Source organism: Equus asinus, chromosome 9 (assembly GCF_041296235.1).
Source record: "Equus asinus isolate D_3611 breed Donkey chromosome 9, EquAss-T2T_v2, whole genome shotgun sequence".
Taxonomy (NCBI): domain Eukaryota; kingdom Metazoa; phylum Chordata; class Mammalia; order Perissodactyla; family Equidae; genus Equus; species Equus asinus.
In genome coordinates this window covers 91,047,468-91,065,291 of record NC_091798.1, presented here as the reverse complement: position 1 = coordinate 91,065,291, position 17,824 = coordinate 91,047,468, and the positions used below count along the sequence as shown (strand labels likewise).

General features: G+C 43.8%; 1 long non-coding RNA gene across 6 annotated transcripts in view; it reads left to right on the top strand.

Annotated features, from left to right (window-relative positions):
* Positions 1-17,824, top strand: part of LOC139046231 (uncharacterized) — a 50,759-nt gene that overhangs the window by 4,241 nt on the left and 28,694 nt on the right. For 2 of the 6 annotated variants that reach the window (XR_011506041.1, XR_011506045.1), the window contains exon 3: positions 3,310-17,824. This exon is cut by the window's right edge. This is a non-coding gene — a long non-coding RNA (uncharacterized lncRNA). Of the gene's footprint in view, positions 1-1,276; positions 1,435-3,309 lie in introns of all 6 variants that reach the window. The other 4 variants (XR_011506046.1, XR_011506043.1, XR_011506044.1 and 1 more) reach the window with 4 other exon arrangements.

The window sequence follows — 17,824 nt, the reverse complement described above, 5'->3', positions numbered from 1 at the left end:
CTGTGGATCATGTAACTGATGGTTTCCCTGCTTTAGCCGCTAGGAAGGATAAGAGTCAAATATGGGATGCCTGCTCTTTTAGTTTCCCAGGGCGGCTGTAACAAATACTAAAGACTGAGTGGCTTAAAACAACAGAAATTTATTTTCTCACAGTTCTGGAGGTTAGAAGCCCAAAATGAAGGTGTCAGCAGGGTCATGCTCCCTCCGAAACCTGTAGCAGGGAATCCTTCCTTGCCTCTTGCTAGGTTCCCGTGGCGGCCGGCAGCCCTTGGTTTGCAGCCACATTACTCCAGTCTCTGCCTCTGTTGTCACGTGTTCTCCTTGTGCGTCTGTATCCGGACTTCCCTCTTCATAAAAAGCCACTAGTCATATTGGATTAAGCCCCATTCTAATGACCTCATCTTAACTTGGTTACCTCTGCAAAAACCCTATTTCCAAATGAGGTCACATTCACAAGTACCTGGGGTTGAGAATTCAACCTATCTCTTTTGCGGGGGACACACAATTCAACTCATAATACTTACCTACCAGTTCCACACAGTCAACTTCTCTGTGCGCTAATCTTTTATTTTCCTACCTGTGTTTTCCTTTTGCCCTGATTCCCTGGATTAATGAGTTTTTCTTAATTATGTGCATCTTTGGCAGTGCCTGAAGGAAAGGAGGCAGAAAGGGAGGAGAGAAGGAGGGAGGAAAAGGGGAAAGAGAGAAAGGGAGGGAGGAAGAAAAGTTTGCCAAAAAAAAAAAATCAGACGTGGAACTTGGGGAACAGAGTTGCAGGAATGGGGAGTGGGGGCAGGAAGCCGGGCTGGAGAAGGGTTTTTGCTGTGTGGGCTTCATCAGAGCCTCCGAAGTACTCTTCTGGGGGGTGAGAGCAGTGGTTTGCAGCTGCCTGCAGCTTAGTGACCTAGAGAAAAGTGGGAAGGTAGTTTGAGGAGCTGAGGATTAGGGGGAGAAGGGCGTGATCTGGCTACTTTTAATACCCACGTTAACAGACACGGTATGGATCCAGGTTCTGTGGTGCTTGAAAACTTAGACAGTGTTGAGGACCCATGTATGCTAGCTACTGGGGACACAGACCCAAAAATCAATGATTTAATGCACACAATCTACCCTGGAGGACACCATCCCATCCCTATAGAATATTAGTCCCCAAAAGGCACCTGAGCTGAAACTTTAATAGGCTCTTCTAATGGTCTGTCAGGCTAGCTACTTCTGGATGTGTATATTTATTAGGATCAGCCAAAACTCCTGAATAAACCACCATTTTCCCTTTCAGCTGTTCCTCATCTTAATCCATCACAGGTGGAAATCTTAATCCTGTTGTCACAGCACACCTAGGGTTATCATCACTCCGCTTACCACTAGAAATGGGGTCCTTGTTACCATCTGATGGGCACGTACTCCAGTTCCAGAATCCTGTCCTGAGGCTTGGAGGTTAGAGTTTCTAGGCTTCTCCTTTCTAGGGCCACTCTGGTACCCACTTTCTTAGCTTGGGTTTCCCCAAATGCTGTGACTATGACAAGAACTGGGATGCAGGCAGTTTGAGAGGTGATTGTGGAAGCAAGACTGGGGGAGCAGGGAGAGTGTGAAAGAAATGCATGCCCAAGTGAAAAGGCTTTCTTTTCTTTTTTAACTGTAAATAATTGTGTGGCTTTCAAATAATGTCTTCATTTTATATTTGTCATTACGACAAAGGTTATTCCCACATGGTGAACTCTTTTCAGCCCTCACCTCTAGGCATTTTTCAGACCAACTTCTTCATTTTTTAACTTTGTCATTTTCTGTCCTTTAATGTTAGAAAAATGTTACCATAGACTCTATTACATTGGTTGGCTTTTGGCTTGGGGGCTTATGAAATTTTCTAAACTTATCTTCGAAACTTACATTTTCACTGTGATTATATATAAGTACAAGTCATTTTTGGCTTGAAACATAGTGACCTAAGCTTGGAGTTTACCCTGGAGGTAGTTTTAAGCAAGAGAATTATATATAGTGAGATTTATATATTAAGTATACCACTTTGGGGAGGAATGGGGGACGTGTTTGAGTAAAACAGACTAGAGACAGGTAGACTAGTTGGACAGCTGCATCACTGTGGACCAGAGCCAAGGTTTTTTAAGATTCAACCTGTTCAATATATAGCAGAAAGCAATAAACCAGAGAGCAGATGGGGGACGGAATTGGAATAAGTAACTCCAACGTGGTGTGTGGTTCCCCTGTCTCCCTCCTGTCTTTTTCTGGCCTTGGTGTGCATGAGGAGGCTGAGCCGCTGCTCAGAGGGCAACATCCCATGTAACTCAACCCTAGAGAGTAGCGCTCCCCGGGTGACCTTTCCAGGTCACCAATATGAGAGGGAAACACAGAAAGAAGTGGCTCTCTTCCTATGGGAATTCTCAGAGAGGCATTGGACATCGCTTCCCATTTCTAAGTACTATTGGGAAGAAATAGTACAAGGATTTACCTCAGCATTGCACACCTTTTCAGAGCCATCGGTCCCCATCCTGTGTTCTCTTGTGGTTTGTGTGCATCCGTTCATCATAAACCACCACGTGCCCATTAGTCGACTGTGGCAGGCTTGTGGGTTATCCAGGCAGGGCCCATTGCTGCCATTTCACATTTCCATCTCCTGTGGTTATAAAATGCCTTGTAAAGGCCCATGGTGCACTTTCTGGCTGCTTCACTAGCCCCACGTTTGCAATTTCTGTTAACAAACATACGGTTGAATGGACGGGCAGAATCAAACCCATCAACCACACTAAGGAGTGTTTGTGTCTAAAAGCAAGGACTTCTTTTTTTTTACTGCTGCATCTTAAAGGGAAGAAAGAGAGGGAGAAAAAAAACCAGAAAAGTGACAGCCGGGCGGGCCTTCCTGTCCTTACTCACCCGCCAGGGTCCTTAGCCGAGAGGCTTATGCAGGAGGGGATGTGGAAGTGGTAGGCGACCCTCATGGACAGCCCCATCAGGGTGCTGCTCCATTGCCCGCTTGCTCAAAGTGCTGGGGTGGGGGTCGGGGGTGGCGTCCATGCGGCGTGTTTAAAGGACTCGCGTGACTGGTTTGAGTAAGCAGCTGCAGGATTCTGTCTCCACAGCTCCGGGGGTCCGTGTCCCCAGCTGTGGTCAGGGTTGATGTGACCTGACCTTGGTGGTCAGACATTCCACACAAGTTTCAGAGGTTCTTACTAACTCCTTTTGCCAAAGGAGAAAGACAAACTGGCACAAAAGAGCTGGTTTGGCTGTTCTCCGAGATAATTATAAAGAGTAACAACAGCAACAAGCCTTTGATTTCCTTTTGTGTCTATTTTGTGATAGGAGGAAAGGAAAGCATTCCCTGTGTGGCTTGGAAGACAAGCAGGCTTCTGATCCACAGCTCGAGGATTGATCATCCTGCCTCAGAGAAACCAGGTCAGAATGGCTGGCCCAGTGTCTTTGGCTCGGTCTGCTTGGGACGATCCCGCTGCCTGGATTTGTGAATGATGTAGTTAATCCAAAATCTTCCTCTCTTCCCAGCCAGACCTTCCTCTCCTTCCTCAAGTCACCACTCTTATGAAGACTTCTTAGACTATAGCAGCTTACAAGGATCTCTCTCTCATCTAAATTTCCCTGGCCTCCGAGTTAGTACCGTGCCTGTACGCCTCGTTTCCTGAAAGCCGGCCTTGCCTTCACAGCTCAGCTATAATGATCTCAGTGGCAGGAATCTGATCTCATATTTTATATATTTTCCCCGTAAAACCCAGCAGAGTGCTGGGTAAATAAAATAGGAAGTCTCAGTAAATACTTGGAGGGGTTGAAAATTCAAACCGTATACTATGCGTCTTATATGAGGTGCTTAGAGTAGTCAGATTCATAAAGACAGGGAGTAGAAAGGTGGGTGCCAGGGGCTGAGGGGAGGGGGGAATGGGGAGTTAGTGTTTAATGGGGACAGAGTTTCAGCTGGAGAGGAGAAACACGTTCTGGAGATGGATGGTGGTGATGGTTGTACAATGATGTGAACGCACTTAATGTACAGTGAACTGCACACTTAAAAAGGGTTAAAATGGTAAATTTGATGTATGTTTTACCACAATAGAAAATATATTCTTCAAAAGGCACATACTGTAGCAGTCTGAGGCTCCTCCCTAATTCTACCTTCAGGCGCCCTCCCAGGTCTTGGTGGGCAGAGTCAGTATCTTGTGTGGATGAAATGTTTAGTTTGATGGGCTTGCTGGGCAGGCGCCAGATACTGGGCTCCGCTTCCCACTTCCTAGCTCCATTTTTTAAAAACATGGGAACATTCGCATCAGGCTTTTCGTTTGGATTTGCTTCTGTAGGTCACGCCTACGTGAGAAGGGTTCGGAAGCAGTCCAGCTGAAGACCAAGCAGTGTTGTTGCCCTCAGAGGGGTGGGAAGAGGCTCAGTGATGGTGTCGTTGTGGGCGAATTACTGAAGATTTCAGAGCCTGCAGTGTCGTCGGTTTTGCTTCTTGTCTGTAGAATGGGGATAACAGTACCTCCCTCCGTAGGCTTGTTGTGTGGGGTAAACGAGACGCATCGCACGAGACACCTCGCAGGGTTCCTGAGATGGAGTAGGAGCTGGAAACTATGGCTGTTTATAAATGGTTTTGTGACTTCAGCTTGGATTTGAGAGTGAAAGTGGACCACAGGCCCCTGAAACAGCGCCTTCCCTCATGGAACCGAACCCCGGGAGGCGCCAAATGCCTGGGAGGTGCAGAGTTGGTGGCTGGAGGAGGAATCAACTCCAAGAGGTAAAGGTCTAAGGACCGATTGTCCCCACTCAGCTGGACTGCAGCCGCCAGCAGCTACTGGGCCCACGTGGCCCCAGGGTGCTCCCTTTCCTTCATTCAAATTCGAAACATCTGGGGAAGGGCCTCGAGGAAACTCGGATTGGCCAATTCTCTCACTCGTGTGGTCAGGATGCCTGGTTTGGCGCTCTCCCTTGACCACGAGGCTGCAGTGAGGGAAGGCAGTTTTCCCAATGAAGAGGACCGCTGCCTCCTGGAAGAAAGAGAGTCGGGCAAAGAAAAATGATGTGTCCACCCCGAACCGAGCTTCGTGCTCTGGGCAAGCTGAACAAAAACTGGCTGTGGCCCCTGCCTCGAGGCTCTCATTCTTTGCTGACTCATGACTGATTTGCCAGGATCGTCTGTTTTCAGAGAATGGTTGCCTGATGTTCTTTTCGAAGGGAGTTGAGCACCTTGATCTGAAGGTTTTTCAAATTGGCATCTAAAATTATTTGGCCTTGGTTTAATATGGGGAGAACTCATCAGATTGCGAAAATGAAAGATGAAACATATTTGAAATAACCTCAAGGCCACATTAACATTTAATTTGCACTTCCAAACAGAAGCTATTTTTACATCCCTGTTTACTAGTATGATATACTGAAGTTATTTTTCCCCATGACTCAATACGATGGGTTTTTTTTCCCCCTTTCTTCAAATAGTTCTCAATTTGAATGTAACACAGAGTTCCCATTTTCCCCATAAATTGCATATTTATAGCACATGGGAATAGCTGGGATGCTGTGTGTCTCTTAAAAGTACTTCTGTATTTGAATTATAGAGAAAATGACTTAATAGGATTCTGAACTTTGGGCAGCCTTGATGCCGCTGGAGCAGAGTAGAGAACAGGACTCGGTGTTCCGGGCCTGGTTCTGCTTGTTTGGAACACCGGCCCCTGAGCCTGCCCCCACTGTTGTACGCTAGGCTCCGGGAAGGGTGGGAGGGGAAGGGCACAGGAGCCCTCAGGAGCAGAGCTGGTTCCCCAAAGGCAGTGGGGGTTCAGCTCTGCCGTGTACTGGCTCTGAAGGTCTGCAGCGCTTTCTTAGCCTCTCTGCCACTTTTGCTTTTTCCTCTCTAAACTGGCATCACAGAAGGAGTTGCATGAGGGTCATGTTAAGAATTGAACAAGGTAACACTTGGAAACTCACCATAGTGATGGCACGGAGTGAGTCATCAGAAAATGATGGTCCTTGTTGCTGAGTGGGTTCTAAAGCAGGACGGGTGTCTCCTGTCCTTGCACCCTTCTCCACCTTCTGGTTTACTCCTTTGGAAGCCTGGCAGCCTCCTGCTGAGGCCAGCTGAGCTCTCTATGGGAGGGGGTGCCCTTCATTCCCCACGGAAAGCTAAGTGGGATCGAGGGTGGGGGAGCGCAGAGCAGGCCCTCCCGCCTGCCTCTGGTCCGCCCTGGTTCACGTGGGCTAGTTCTCCCCAGCACGGTGAGCCCACATGAGGGCCTGGGAGCCAAGTACATATCTGCCTGGAGGGTCCTCACGTAGTGGAGGCCCCTTTACAACCCTACGCCCTGGGTGACAATGGGCAGCTAGTTGAGCGTTAAGGAACTTGTTTTTTGTTGCTGTTGTTGCTTTTTAAATGAATTTTATGGTATAATTTATGTGCAACAAAATGCTTCCATTTTAAATGTACAGTTTGATGGGTTTTGGAAAGTGTGTACACCCATGTAAACACCACCTCAATCCAGATATGGAATATTTCCTTGACCCCCAAAAGTTTCCTTATATCCTGTTCAGTTCATCTCTCCTTCTTCCCACCCCCAGGCAACCACTGAGATGCCTTCTGTTACTATAGAAAAGCTTGCATTTTCTAGAATGTCATATAAATGGAGTGCGTCAGGCTTCTTGCGTTTCTCATAGTGCTTTTTGTGAGTCGTCTGTGTTGTTGCATGTATCAGTACCCTTCCTTTTTATCACTGAGTTTTATTCCGTTATATAGATATACCACAATTTGTTTATCCATTCCCCTGTTGGTGGACATTCAGGTTATTTCTAGTTTCATATATATTTTCCAAAGTATATTTGCCAAAATATTTTCCAAAGTAGCGTGACGTTTGACACTCCCGCTGGCAGTGTACCCAAGTTCCAGGCGTCCGCACCCTCCCTGGCACTTGGCGTTGTCTGTCTCCTCCATTTTGGTCATTCTAGTGGGCTTGAAGTGGTATCTCGTTTTGGTTTTAATTTGCATTTTCCTAATGGCTAATGATGTCGAGGTCTTTCCGTGTGCTTCTTGGTCCTTCATAATCTTCTTTTGTAAAGTGTCTGTTCGAATATTTTCCCTGTATTTTATTGGTTTCTGTCTTCATGGTTGAATTGTATTAGTTCTTTATATATTCTATATGCAAGAGTTTTGTCAGATATATCTATTCCAAGTATCTTTTCCTATTCTGTGGTTTCACTTTCATTTTCCTAAGTTTTTTTTTTTTTAAAGATTTTATTTTTTCCTTTTTCTCCCCAAAGCCCCCCAGTACATAGTGGTATATTCTTTGTTGTGGGTCCTTTTAGTTGTGGCATGTGGGACGCTGCCTCAGCATGGCTTGATGAGCAGTGCCATGTCCACGCCCAGCATTCGAACCAACGAAACACTGGGCCGCCTGCAGCGGAGCACACGAACTTAACCACTCGGCCACCGGGCCAGCCCCCCCCCAAGTGTTTTTTTGATGAGCAAAGTATTAATTTCATAATTATGTAATTTACATAGTTTCATAAAAGCCCAGTTCGCCAATTATATCTTTAATGGTTTATGGTTTTTGTGTCCCAGCTGAGAAATATTTACCTTCACCAAAGTTGCAAAAATTTTCTCTTAGGTTTTCTTCTAGGAGTTTTATAGTTTTCACTTTTATATGTTGTCTATTATATATTTTGAGTGAATTATTGAGTATAGCCAGGTAAGTGTCAATACTTACATTTTTTGAAATGGATATCTAATTGTTCCAGCACCATTTGTTGAGGCATTGTTTTTTCCCATTGAAATGCCTTGTCGCCTTTGTTGAAAAATCACTTGACCATATATTTATGGGTTTATTTCTGGACTATCTCTGTTCCATTGATCTACATATCTATCCTTTTGCCATTATCACACTGTCTTGATTACTATAGTTATATAGAAAGTCTTCAAATGGCTTTGGTTGTTCTAAGTCATTTTCATTTCCATAAAAAGTTTAGAATCAGCTTGTCAAGTTTAAAAAAAATCTGCTGGAATTTTAATTGTGATTGTGTTCAATCTGTTAATCAATTTGGGGGAGAATTGCTATCTTAGCAATATTGAATCGTCAGCTCCATGAACATGATATATGTCTCTGTTTACTTGTCCTATTTAATTTTTTTAAGCAATGTTTTAGTTTTCAGTGTACAGGTTTTACACATGCTTTGTCAAATTTACTCCAAAGTATGTCATGTTTTTTGATGGCATTGTAAATGGAACTGTATTTTTAATTTCATTTTCCAAATGTTCATTGCTGGTATATAGAAATACAGTTGAATTTATATAGTGACCTTGTATCCTATGACCTTGCGAAATTCACATATTAGTTCTAGTAGCTTTGTGTATGTGTGTATGTGTGTAGATTCCTTAGGATTTTCTAACACAATGGTGTTACCTATGAAGAAAGATAGTTGTTTTTTTTCCTGTCCGATATCTGTGCCTGTCCTTTCTTTTTCATGGCTTTTTTTTGCAGTGGTTAGAACTTCCAGTACAGTGTTGAAGAGAAGTGGTGAGAGAGGGCGTCTTTGCCTTGTTCACCATCTTAGGGAGAAGTATTCATTCTTTCACCATCAAGTGTGATATTGCCTGCAGGTTCTTTGTAGTTGCCCTAAACTGTAGTCTGCTTTTAATTATTACCATCTTCTGGCAATTCTAAACAATGTCAGTGAGAAAATACTGCCCCCAAACGGTCTTTTGTTGGTCTAAGTTCCAAACAATTACTGAAGATACTGTTGAATTTTATTAATACTTGTATGTAAGCTTCATATTTACACATTTGTATCAATTACCCTTTAGTAGTTGTATTTTTACATGGAAGGTAAGAGAATTCTAGTTATACAGTTGTCCTCCTGTGGCCTCCTGCCCCTCCCACCTCCCCACTGGCTCGTCTGCATGCGTTCTTTGGAGAATAAGTTTGTAACAGATGGAAATCATTCCAGCCTGCTTCAGGTGCAGTGTGTGCCTCCTACCCCAGGATACATGCATTTCTGTGTTTACACAGCAGAGTCCAAATAAACAATTATAGCACAATGAATGTAAAGATGAAGACACAGAACTTTATTTACTTCAATTCTATTGTCTATATGACTACTGGAGTTTTTATTTGTGTTTAAAATTTAAAACAGTGCAACTCTGAGGTGCAATATTTTTATTTGGTAAGAGAAAATTTTAATCCATACATGAAATATATTACTGATTTGAGTAATATCCTTAAAATTGAAGTTTATTCATCTTAATTACTATTCTTGTTGTTATGTAATTGTAATATTCATTTTTGTGACAGACCAATAAGTAGATCTAAGTTTTTTTTCCCTTTAAAAATACATTAATGGGGGGGCTGGCCCTGTGGCCGAGCGGTTAAGTTCGCGCGCTCCGCTGCAGGCGGCCCAGTGTTTCGTTGGTTCGAATCCTGGGCGCGGACATGACACTGCTCATCAAGCCGCGCTGAGGCAGCGTCCCACATGCCACAACTAGAAGGACCCACAACAAAGAATATACAACTATGTACTGGGGGGCTTTGGGGAGAAAAAGGAAAAAATAAAATCTTTAAAAAAAAAAAAAATACATTAATGGGGGTGCTGGCCCCGTGGCCACGCGGTTAAGTTCATGCGCCCCGCTGCAGGCGGCCCAGGGTTTCGTTGGTTCGAATCCTGGGTGCGGACATGGCACTGCTCATCAAACCACACTGAGGCAGCGTCCCACATGCCACAACTAGAAGGACCCACAACAACGAATATACAACTATGTACTGGGGGCCTTTGGGGAGAAAAAGGAAAAAAATAAAATCTTTAAAAAAAAAATACATTAATGGGGAGCTGGCTTAGTGATGTATTAGTTAAGTTCGCACACTCCACTTTTGTGGCCCAGAGTTCATGGGTTCAGATCCTGGGTGTGGACCTACATACCGTTCATCAAGCCATGCTGTGGCAGCATCCCACATACAAAATGGAGGAAGACTGGCACAGATGTTAGCTCAGGGACAATCTTCCTCAGCAAAACAAAACAAAACATTAATGGAATGAAAAAAATACCCATTCACTACTTTTGCATATTTTTACTGTAATATCTTACTTTTTATTTTTTACTTTTTCGTTTACTGGCAAAATTATATGCACCAAGTTCAATGCAAGAAAGCTTTTATTGTCAGCAATTCTTTTCTGGACATTGTTATTATTCATCTCAGCTCATGATTATTCAGGACCATAATTTTAGTATAGAGGAGGGCAATTTGCTCTGGCGGTCGAATGCGCTGTCTACACCCCTGGTGAGCCAGGGCCTGTGCACAGCCAGCCCCAGGCAGTTATCAGCCCACAGACCATCCTATGAATCCAAGCATGCTTAGGTTGGTTGCGTATAATTTATTCGTCTTTGGGGAGCATTCTGAGTTTTCTTCTAAGGCAGGGGCGCAGATAAGACCGTAGATTAATGGTTAGAAGCCATGAAATGATTTTGTAAAGTTCTGGTCGAAAACCCTGGACTGACAGTCAGGATCTGCCCTCCACCTCCCTGGGGTTGAATGAGGCGATCTCAGTGATTTCTTCTGGTTCTGAAATTCTATGATTTTCTTATCCCACTACCGAAACTATAAAGGGTTATTGTTACTGTTGTTGTTGTTTGCATTGATGAACAAAGGAGAGGCCTAGAGACTTCGACCAAGAAGGCAGGAAGGACAGCAAGGTAGTTAAATATTTAAACATTTTCTAAAGGCAAACTGAAGAGCGTTGTCCTCAGGTATTTCAAGGATGCTCACTCCCGTCACTGACTGTGACCTTGCACGTCATTCCCAGGGTTTGGGACCTTTATTAAGTAAACTTGCAGAGGGTAGACTCTGATGGTGGCTAGCCCGTGACATCTCTGCTCTCAGGGCTTCTCCTGGATGCTCAGCTCAAACCCACCCCTGCCTGGGAATTTTCTGTGGCCTTGGACGGCAGAGGCAGAGCCTGTCTTGTTACTGGCAGAGGCAGGAACAATACCAGAGGTCAGAGCCTCTCCAAAGGTGCTCTTGGGTCACTGACATCAGAATCACTTGGAGTCCTTCTAGACTTACAGAATCAGAACCTAAGGGCGCAGCCCAGGATATATGCTGCTTGCCAGTTGATAGAATGCGTTCTGAAGTTTGAGCATCATTCCTATAGAAGGACGGCCAAGAGAGTGAGGATTTGAAATGGTTCAAAGCTGATGCAATAGAAATGAATTACTAAACATATGTCACTGCCTTTGTTATTTCACAATATCTTTTAATTATTGGACGACCAGTGTTTTGTCCTTCAAACTTGTCATCCTGCAAAATCAAGAGATGTTGTTTTAAATAGTATCAAGTGCTGAGGGATAAAATAAAGTGATATGACTGATATGACAAATTGTCAGGTGACATTCATCACATGGAATCCATGACCTGCATGAAAGGTTAGGGAAACTGTAGGTTTCTAATGAGAAAGTCAAGTTTAATTAATTGTGCTCTGATGAATAGATTTGCATTGGGGTTTGGCATCTGAAGCTTAATAGCCAATTACAGACTGCCAGTGACTAGGAGGTAATCTGCATCCCCAGTTTCACGTTGGAGATGTCACAGTTGCTGTTTGTTGAAGGACAACATGGCAGAGGGAATAGATACAACCGGAAGTTTTCTAGAGGCATCTCAAGATGGTGCCCTGAGAGTTGGAGGATGGGTCCCAGTTGTCAACCACAGACTGAGATGGACTCAGTAGTTTCAACAGGATGCTGTCCCTGAGCTGACACTTTAGCTGAGTTATTAAAACGACTTTCCAAGAACTTCTGCCTCCAGCTATGAGGGAGTAAGCCGGTCTGGAATTACGTTTTGAACATAAGCAACTAGGAAAATAAACAAAATGTGGGAAATAATTGTTTTTAAACACTGGGACAAGAGTCAAACAAGATTGTGATCCTTGAGAAAAGGAAAACAAATGGGCAGGACCTGCCGTTGCACAGATTTTGTGCTTGCAGGGGGCTGCAAGCCTGTGACTCAGGGCGGGAGACCATGCAGAGGGTGGCAGTCTCACCGAGTCAAGCAGACAGCGATTATAGTCCAAGAAGACCAAGGTAACCATAATTTGCAGGGCAAAGTACCTGAGAGGTGAGAGCTACACAACAAGAGGTCAAGAAATCTTTATGGGAATCCCCTTGAGTCTTTGATACTAAGCTACTCAGGAATAGGGTGAATTTCCAGAAATCTGGGCAAGAATAATTTCCGAGGAAAGAACAGTTACGTGAAAGCTGTAAGACGGACAATAACTGCAGTCCACACAGGGCTGGGAATCATTTGAGTTCCCTCCAGCAGGAGTATGTATTCATGTTGAATACACATGAAAGCCAGCAGAAATCCTAGAAAGGCAACACTTTGAAGTGGGGCCAATTATCTCTCAAATAAATGCTATTCTAGACCACAAGAGAAGAGCCTAAAAACATACCTCAAAAGGGTCAAACGGGCCAGCCCGGTGGCACAGCGGTTAAGTTTGCACGTTCTGCTTTGGCAGCCCGGGGTTAGCCAGTTCGGATCCCGGGTGTGGACGTGGCACCACTCGTCAGGCCATGCTGTGGTAGGCGTCCCACGTATAAAATGGAGGAAGATGGGCATGGATGTTAGCTCAGGGCCAGTCTTCCTCAGAAAAAAGAAGAGGAATGGCAGCAGTTAGCTCAGGGCTAATCTTCCTCAAAAAAAAAAAAAATCAAACTAGGGGCCGGCCCTGTGGCGTGGTGGTTAAGTTTGGTGTGCTCTGCTATGGCGGCCTGGGTTCAGGGGTTCAGATCCCAGGTGCAGACCCAAAGCACTTATCAGCCATGCTTCAGCAGCAACCCACGTACAAAATGGAGGAAGATTGGCACAGATGTTAGCTCAGGGCAAATCTTCCTCAGCGACAACAACAACAACAAAAAGGATCAAACAAGCTTCAACTAAAAGTCCAACAGAAAAAGTCCAGTACAAAGATATACAACAAAGTCCAGCACCCAACAACGTAAAATTTGCAATATCCAGAATCCAACATAAAATTAGTAGACATATGAAGAATCAGGAAAATATGAATGATAACCAAGAGAAAAATCAGTCACAAGACCCAGACTCAGAAATGACAGAGACTATGGGATTAGCTGACAAGAATGTTAATACAGCTATTACAAATATGCTCCACACACTCAGGGATGAAGGAAGAACACAAAAGTGGTGAGAGGAGAGATGGAAGATTTAAAAAGGACTCCACTCAAGCTTCTAGAGATAAAAATAAAATATCCAAAATTAAAAACACACTGGATGGCTATAATGGCAGATTAGACATTGCAGAAGAAAAGAACAGTGAACATAAAGACATAGAAAAAGAAAGTATCCACATAGAAACCCAGAGAGAAAAGACACGAACACAAAGCATCAGTGAGCTATGCAATAATAGCAAGTAGCCTACCATGTGTGCATTTGCAGTATCAGAAGGAAAGGGATCCAAAAGAATTTAAGTAGTAGTAGTGAAAAATTTCTCAGTTTTTCACACCTATTAGGATACCACTATTTTTTTTAAAAGGAAAATAACAGGTGTTGGTGAGGATGTGGGAAAATTGGAAACCTTGTGCTTTGCTGGTGGAAATGTAAGATGGTGCAGCTACTATGGAAAACAGTTTGATGATTCCTCGAAAAATTAACCAGAATAACCATTACTGTCCAGCAATTCCACTTCTGGGAATGTACCCCAAAGAACTGAAAGCAGGGACTCAAATGGATACTTGTTTACTAATGTCCATAAAAGCATTATTCATAAAACCAGAAGGTTGAAACAGCTCAAATATCAATCAGCGGATGAGTGGATAACGAAAATGTTGGTATAGACATGCAACGGAATATTATTAATCTTTTTAAAGGAATGAAATTCTGAAACATGCTAAAACACGGATGAACCTTGAAAACTATGCTAAGTGAAATAAACTAAATATAAAAGGAAAAATGTCATATGGTTCCACAAACCGTACTAATGAGGAACCTGAAATAGATAAATTCATAAAGACGGAAAGTAGAATAGAGACTACCAGGGGCTGAAGAGGGAAGGGGAATGGGGGGTTATTGGGACCAGAGTTTCAGTTTGAGAAGATGAAAAGTTCTGGAGATGGATGGTGATGATGGTTGCACAACAATGTGAATGCGCTTAATGCTACTGAAAGGTACACTTAGAAATATCTAAAATGGTAAATTTTACGTATGTATATTTTACCACAATAAAACATTTTTTTTGGTTACTCACAGCTGTTCAAGGATAAAATTCATCCTGTTCATGGTTTATCCCATGCTGTATTTGCCAGTACAGGTCATTCAATAATGAAGACAGAAGTCAAAGAGCTTGATGGAATTCAGTTATGTAAAGTGGCATCTATGTGTGTTTCCTCCAAACTTTTAAAAACATAAATGCTTGTAGAAATTTAAATTACATTTTGCCTCTATTAATTGCTAAAGAGCACTGTCTGCAATCTTTTGTAAATGAATAAGGAAAAGGAAAAAGTAAGTCTACTCTAATATTTCCACTTGTCTGAGCTTTCTGACTCCTTCCTCTGAACTGTGCCAGGAAAATTCCAACAACTGAACTTTATTTATTGTAGGCCATTATTTTGTCCAAGCCTCAAGAAACTATCTTTGCCGTGGATAGTGTCCTTGCCAGGACAGCTTAAATCAAGGAAGAGTGCTCCTATGTCACTAAATTCTCTGCTATCCACTCACCACCCTGGTCTGGAGGAACATCCTCCAGATCCACTCCCACTGGCATATCCGGGTTCCTGGTGTACGCGTTAGCCAGACCTTCAACTCCTTCAGGAAGCTTTTTCCTACTGGAGCAGGGATATATTTCCCCACCTGCTTGAGCCCAAACCTGGCTCTGGTCATCCTGGGGCCAGTGAGTGGAGGTAGAGAGCATGTCGAGGAGGACAAGCATCGCCTAGCAAGGCAAGATTCAGCTGAGGTCTTTTCAGGGTCTCCTGGCCAGCCAAGCCTGTTCTCTTCTAGCAGCGGGAAGAAGGCTGGTTCTTTTCTCGTGGAGGATTAAAATCAATCTACCTGACTCAGTATTCCCAGACTTGTCTGCCCTATCCCAGGTCTTGAGATCTTAAACTTTTCCTGTAAGGGCCCTAACTTTGAAAGAGGAGACCTGTCAAGGTTGTGCATTCTGTCTCCTTTTGACTTTGTCACCTTATGACTAAACTATTGGCTTAATATTCGAGACAACATTCCCTACACTGCAGGACATAAAGCTTTTAAGTTTAAAACTTTAGAGACCTTCTAAAGTTCACAGTGTGCTTGAGCTGATTGTTGGCTAACCTAAACCTCTTCTTTTTTCAAGACTTCCAAAGCAGTTCACAAAAGCCAATAAATTCCCCATTCCTTATCGTCATCATTGCCTCTGTATTGTTTAGGTGCACAACTACACGTAACCCAAAGCTCCTGCCTTCCACGTGTAGCTCATCCCAATCCACCCCAGGTGAGAGCCTGAATTGTGTTGCTACTGGCTCTGCACTTACCACAGTGGTGGGGTCCTTATTTCTGTCTACCTGCAACATCCCATCCAAAGGGAGCCCCAAAAGTAGTAATTACTAGACATTTCTGGATTGTCCACGTGTGACTGCCAAGCACAGATCTTGGTGTCAGAGATGCCCTGGAACAAAATCTAGAGGTCCACATCGTGGGCTGAGGTGCTGTCAGACTAACCTGGGTGGAGCTGGTCCACACCTGCATGGAACTCGTTCCCTGCAGCAGTGGCTGGCGTCAGTGGCAGGGCCAGGCTGAGAAATGGTACTCAGGAGTTCTGGCAGACCCCGGCCCTGCCTCTAGCCAAGGGTTAGTATACGGAACATTGTCGGCCCATTCTGAGCATTTACTTGAGCCCAAGTAAATTGGAGGTCAATTTCTACATGCATTTGACCAGAACGAGGTCAAAGTATTTGCTTAATCAATTTCCTGACTACTCTTTTATCTGTGTGGTTTTGGTACTGGGTTTGGTCTGAGTCTGAGGACCATGATCACAAATCCATTTCTCAGTGGATTAAAGGAGAAACCAGGCTGGAGATTCCCAAACTTCCAACATCCTTGCCTTCAGCCAGACATTAACCTGATGGCTATTTTATTCACCAACATAGCATTATACACAGTTTTCAGTGTCAAAACTCTGAATAATTCCCCTGTTAAGTTATTAGATATATCACCTGTTATATGATCCAATACGTCCACATAAAAAATTACCAACATTTTCCCAACCAGTTTATTAATGAAGGTACCTTCTGATTTAAAAAATATCTTCAGTATGGGGAAAAGGAGGACAGGTTCAATTATTGGACTGGCATTATTCTTTTAAAAAGTTATAATTGCTTGAGGACTTTTGAAAACTTTATTATGGACAATTTTAAACATACACAAAGTATAAAGAATGGAATAGCGAATCCCCATGGACCCACCAGCCACCTCTTAGGGGATCTTTACTGAGACTCCAAAGGCATCTAGAATTCTAGGCATCCTTGGCAGGTAGCCGAGATGGCCACTGAAAAAGAAGAGTGTTTTTCTCACTATTCCCATCGCAGCTTGAGTGAGTGATCACATTGCCCACTCTGGAAATGGATTTCTTCCCCTCCAGTGGGTTTATTTGCTCATGTTCTCTTTAACCAGAGGGAGTCAAGGCCAGAGACGAGGGAAGGTCTGGCTGTGCCCACTGGCGGAAGCCACGTCCTCCTGTTTCTCGGTAATTCGCTGTAAATTGGTGTTGATACTTGTCAGAGTTTTATTTAGCTCTGTTCTTCTTCTCCTTCTGCTGGAATATCATTCGTTTTTCTTGGACTGTGGGATACGGTCTGTGACCTTCACACAGGCTCCAGCATTACTGTCTGTGGTATTTCACAGTAAATGAATTGGCATAACGTCACCGACGTTCTGCTCTGTTAGACTCTTGCATTTCGATCAGTCTAGGCTGCTCACTGTTTTCCCTCGTAGTTCAGGGAAACCAGAAAAAAATTGCTTTGAAATTGAATTTTTTTTAGTATGTTTTTCTAATGAAACTCTGTGATGGCCTTGATTGTGTTTTTCCAAATCTCCTCCCATCTCTCTTCTGTTTTCACACTGAGACACAGTTTATTTTTCACAGTCTGGAGCCCAGAAAAAACGTGGACCATACTCTATGCTGATCAGAACCCATATGGGCCCCTGGGTTGTGTGTTGGCCACTGCATTTGAAAGGATATATTGGTAAACTGGAGTGCGTGGGGGAACTGACAGGCCGGTCTGGGAGCAACATACGATGAACAATTAACCACGGAGAAAGCAGACCCAGGGGCACACAGTAGCTGTCTGCAAATGCAGAAGCTGTGTTGAAATCTAACTATGACCAGTGGGGGAAATTAGAGGAAGGCAGATTTCAGCTTATTATACGATTAGAAATGTCCAGCATTTAAACTAGATTGTCTCATAAAGAAATGAATTCTTCTGCCTAGGTGTCAGGTGAATGCCAGACCACATCTCTCAGGAATCTGCTTAAAGAGGGGCTCCCAATAATAGCAGCAAACCTGTCCAGGGCACTTATTTTGTGCCAGGTGCTGTTCTGAGCACCTTTCCTATATTACTGATCTAATCTTCGCAACAGCCCTATGAGATAGGCACTTCGGATCCACAGGTTTTTATCCAGAAGCCTTAAGACCAGATGTGTTTTTGGGGGCTGGTCCCGTGGCCGAGTGGTTAAGTTCGTGCGCTCCGTTGCAGGAGGCCCAGTGTTTCGTTGGTTCGAATCCTGGGCACGGACATGGCACTGCTCATCAAGCCACGCTGAGGCAGCATCCCACATGCCACAACTAGAAGGACCCCACAACG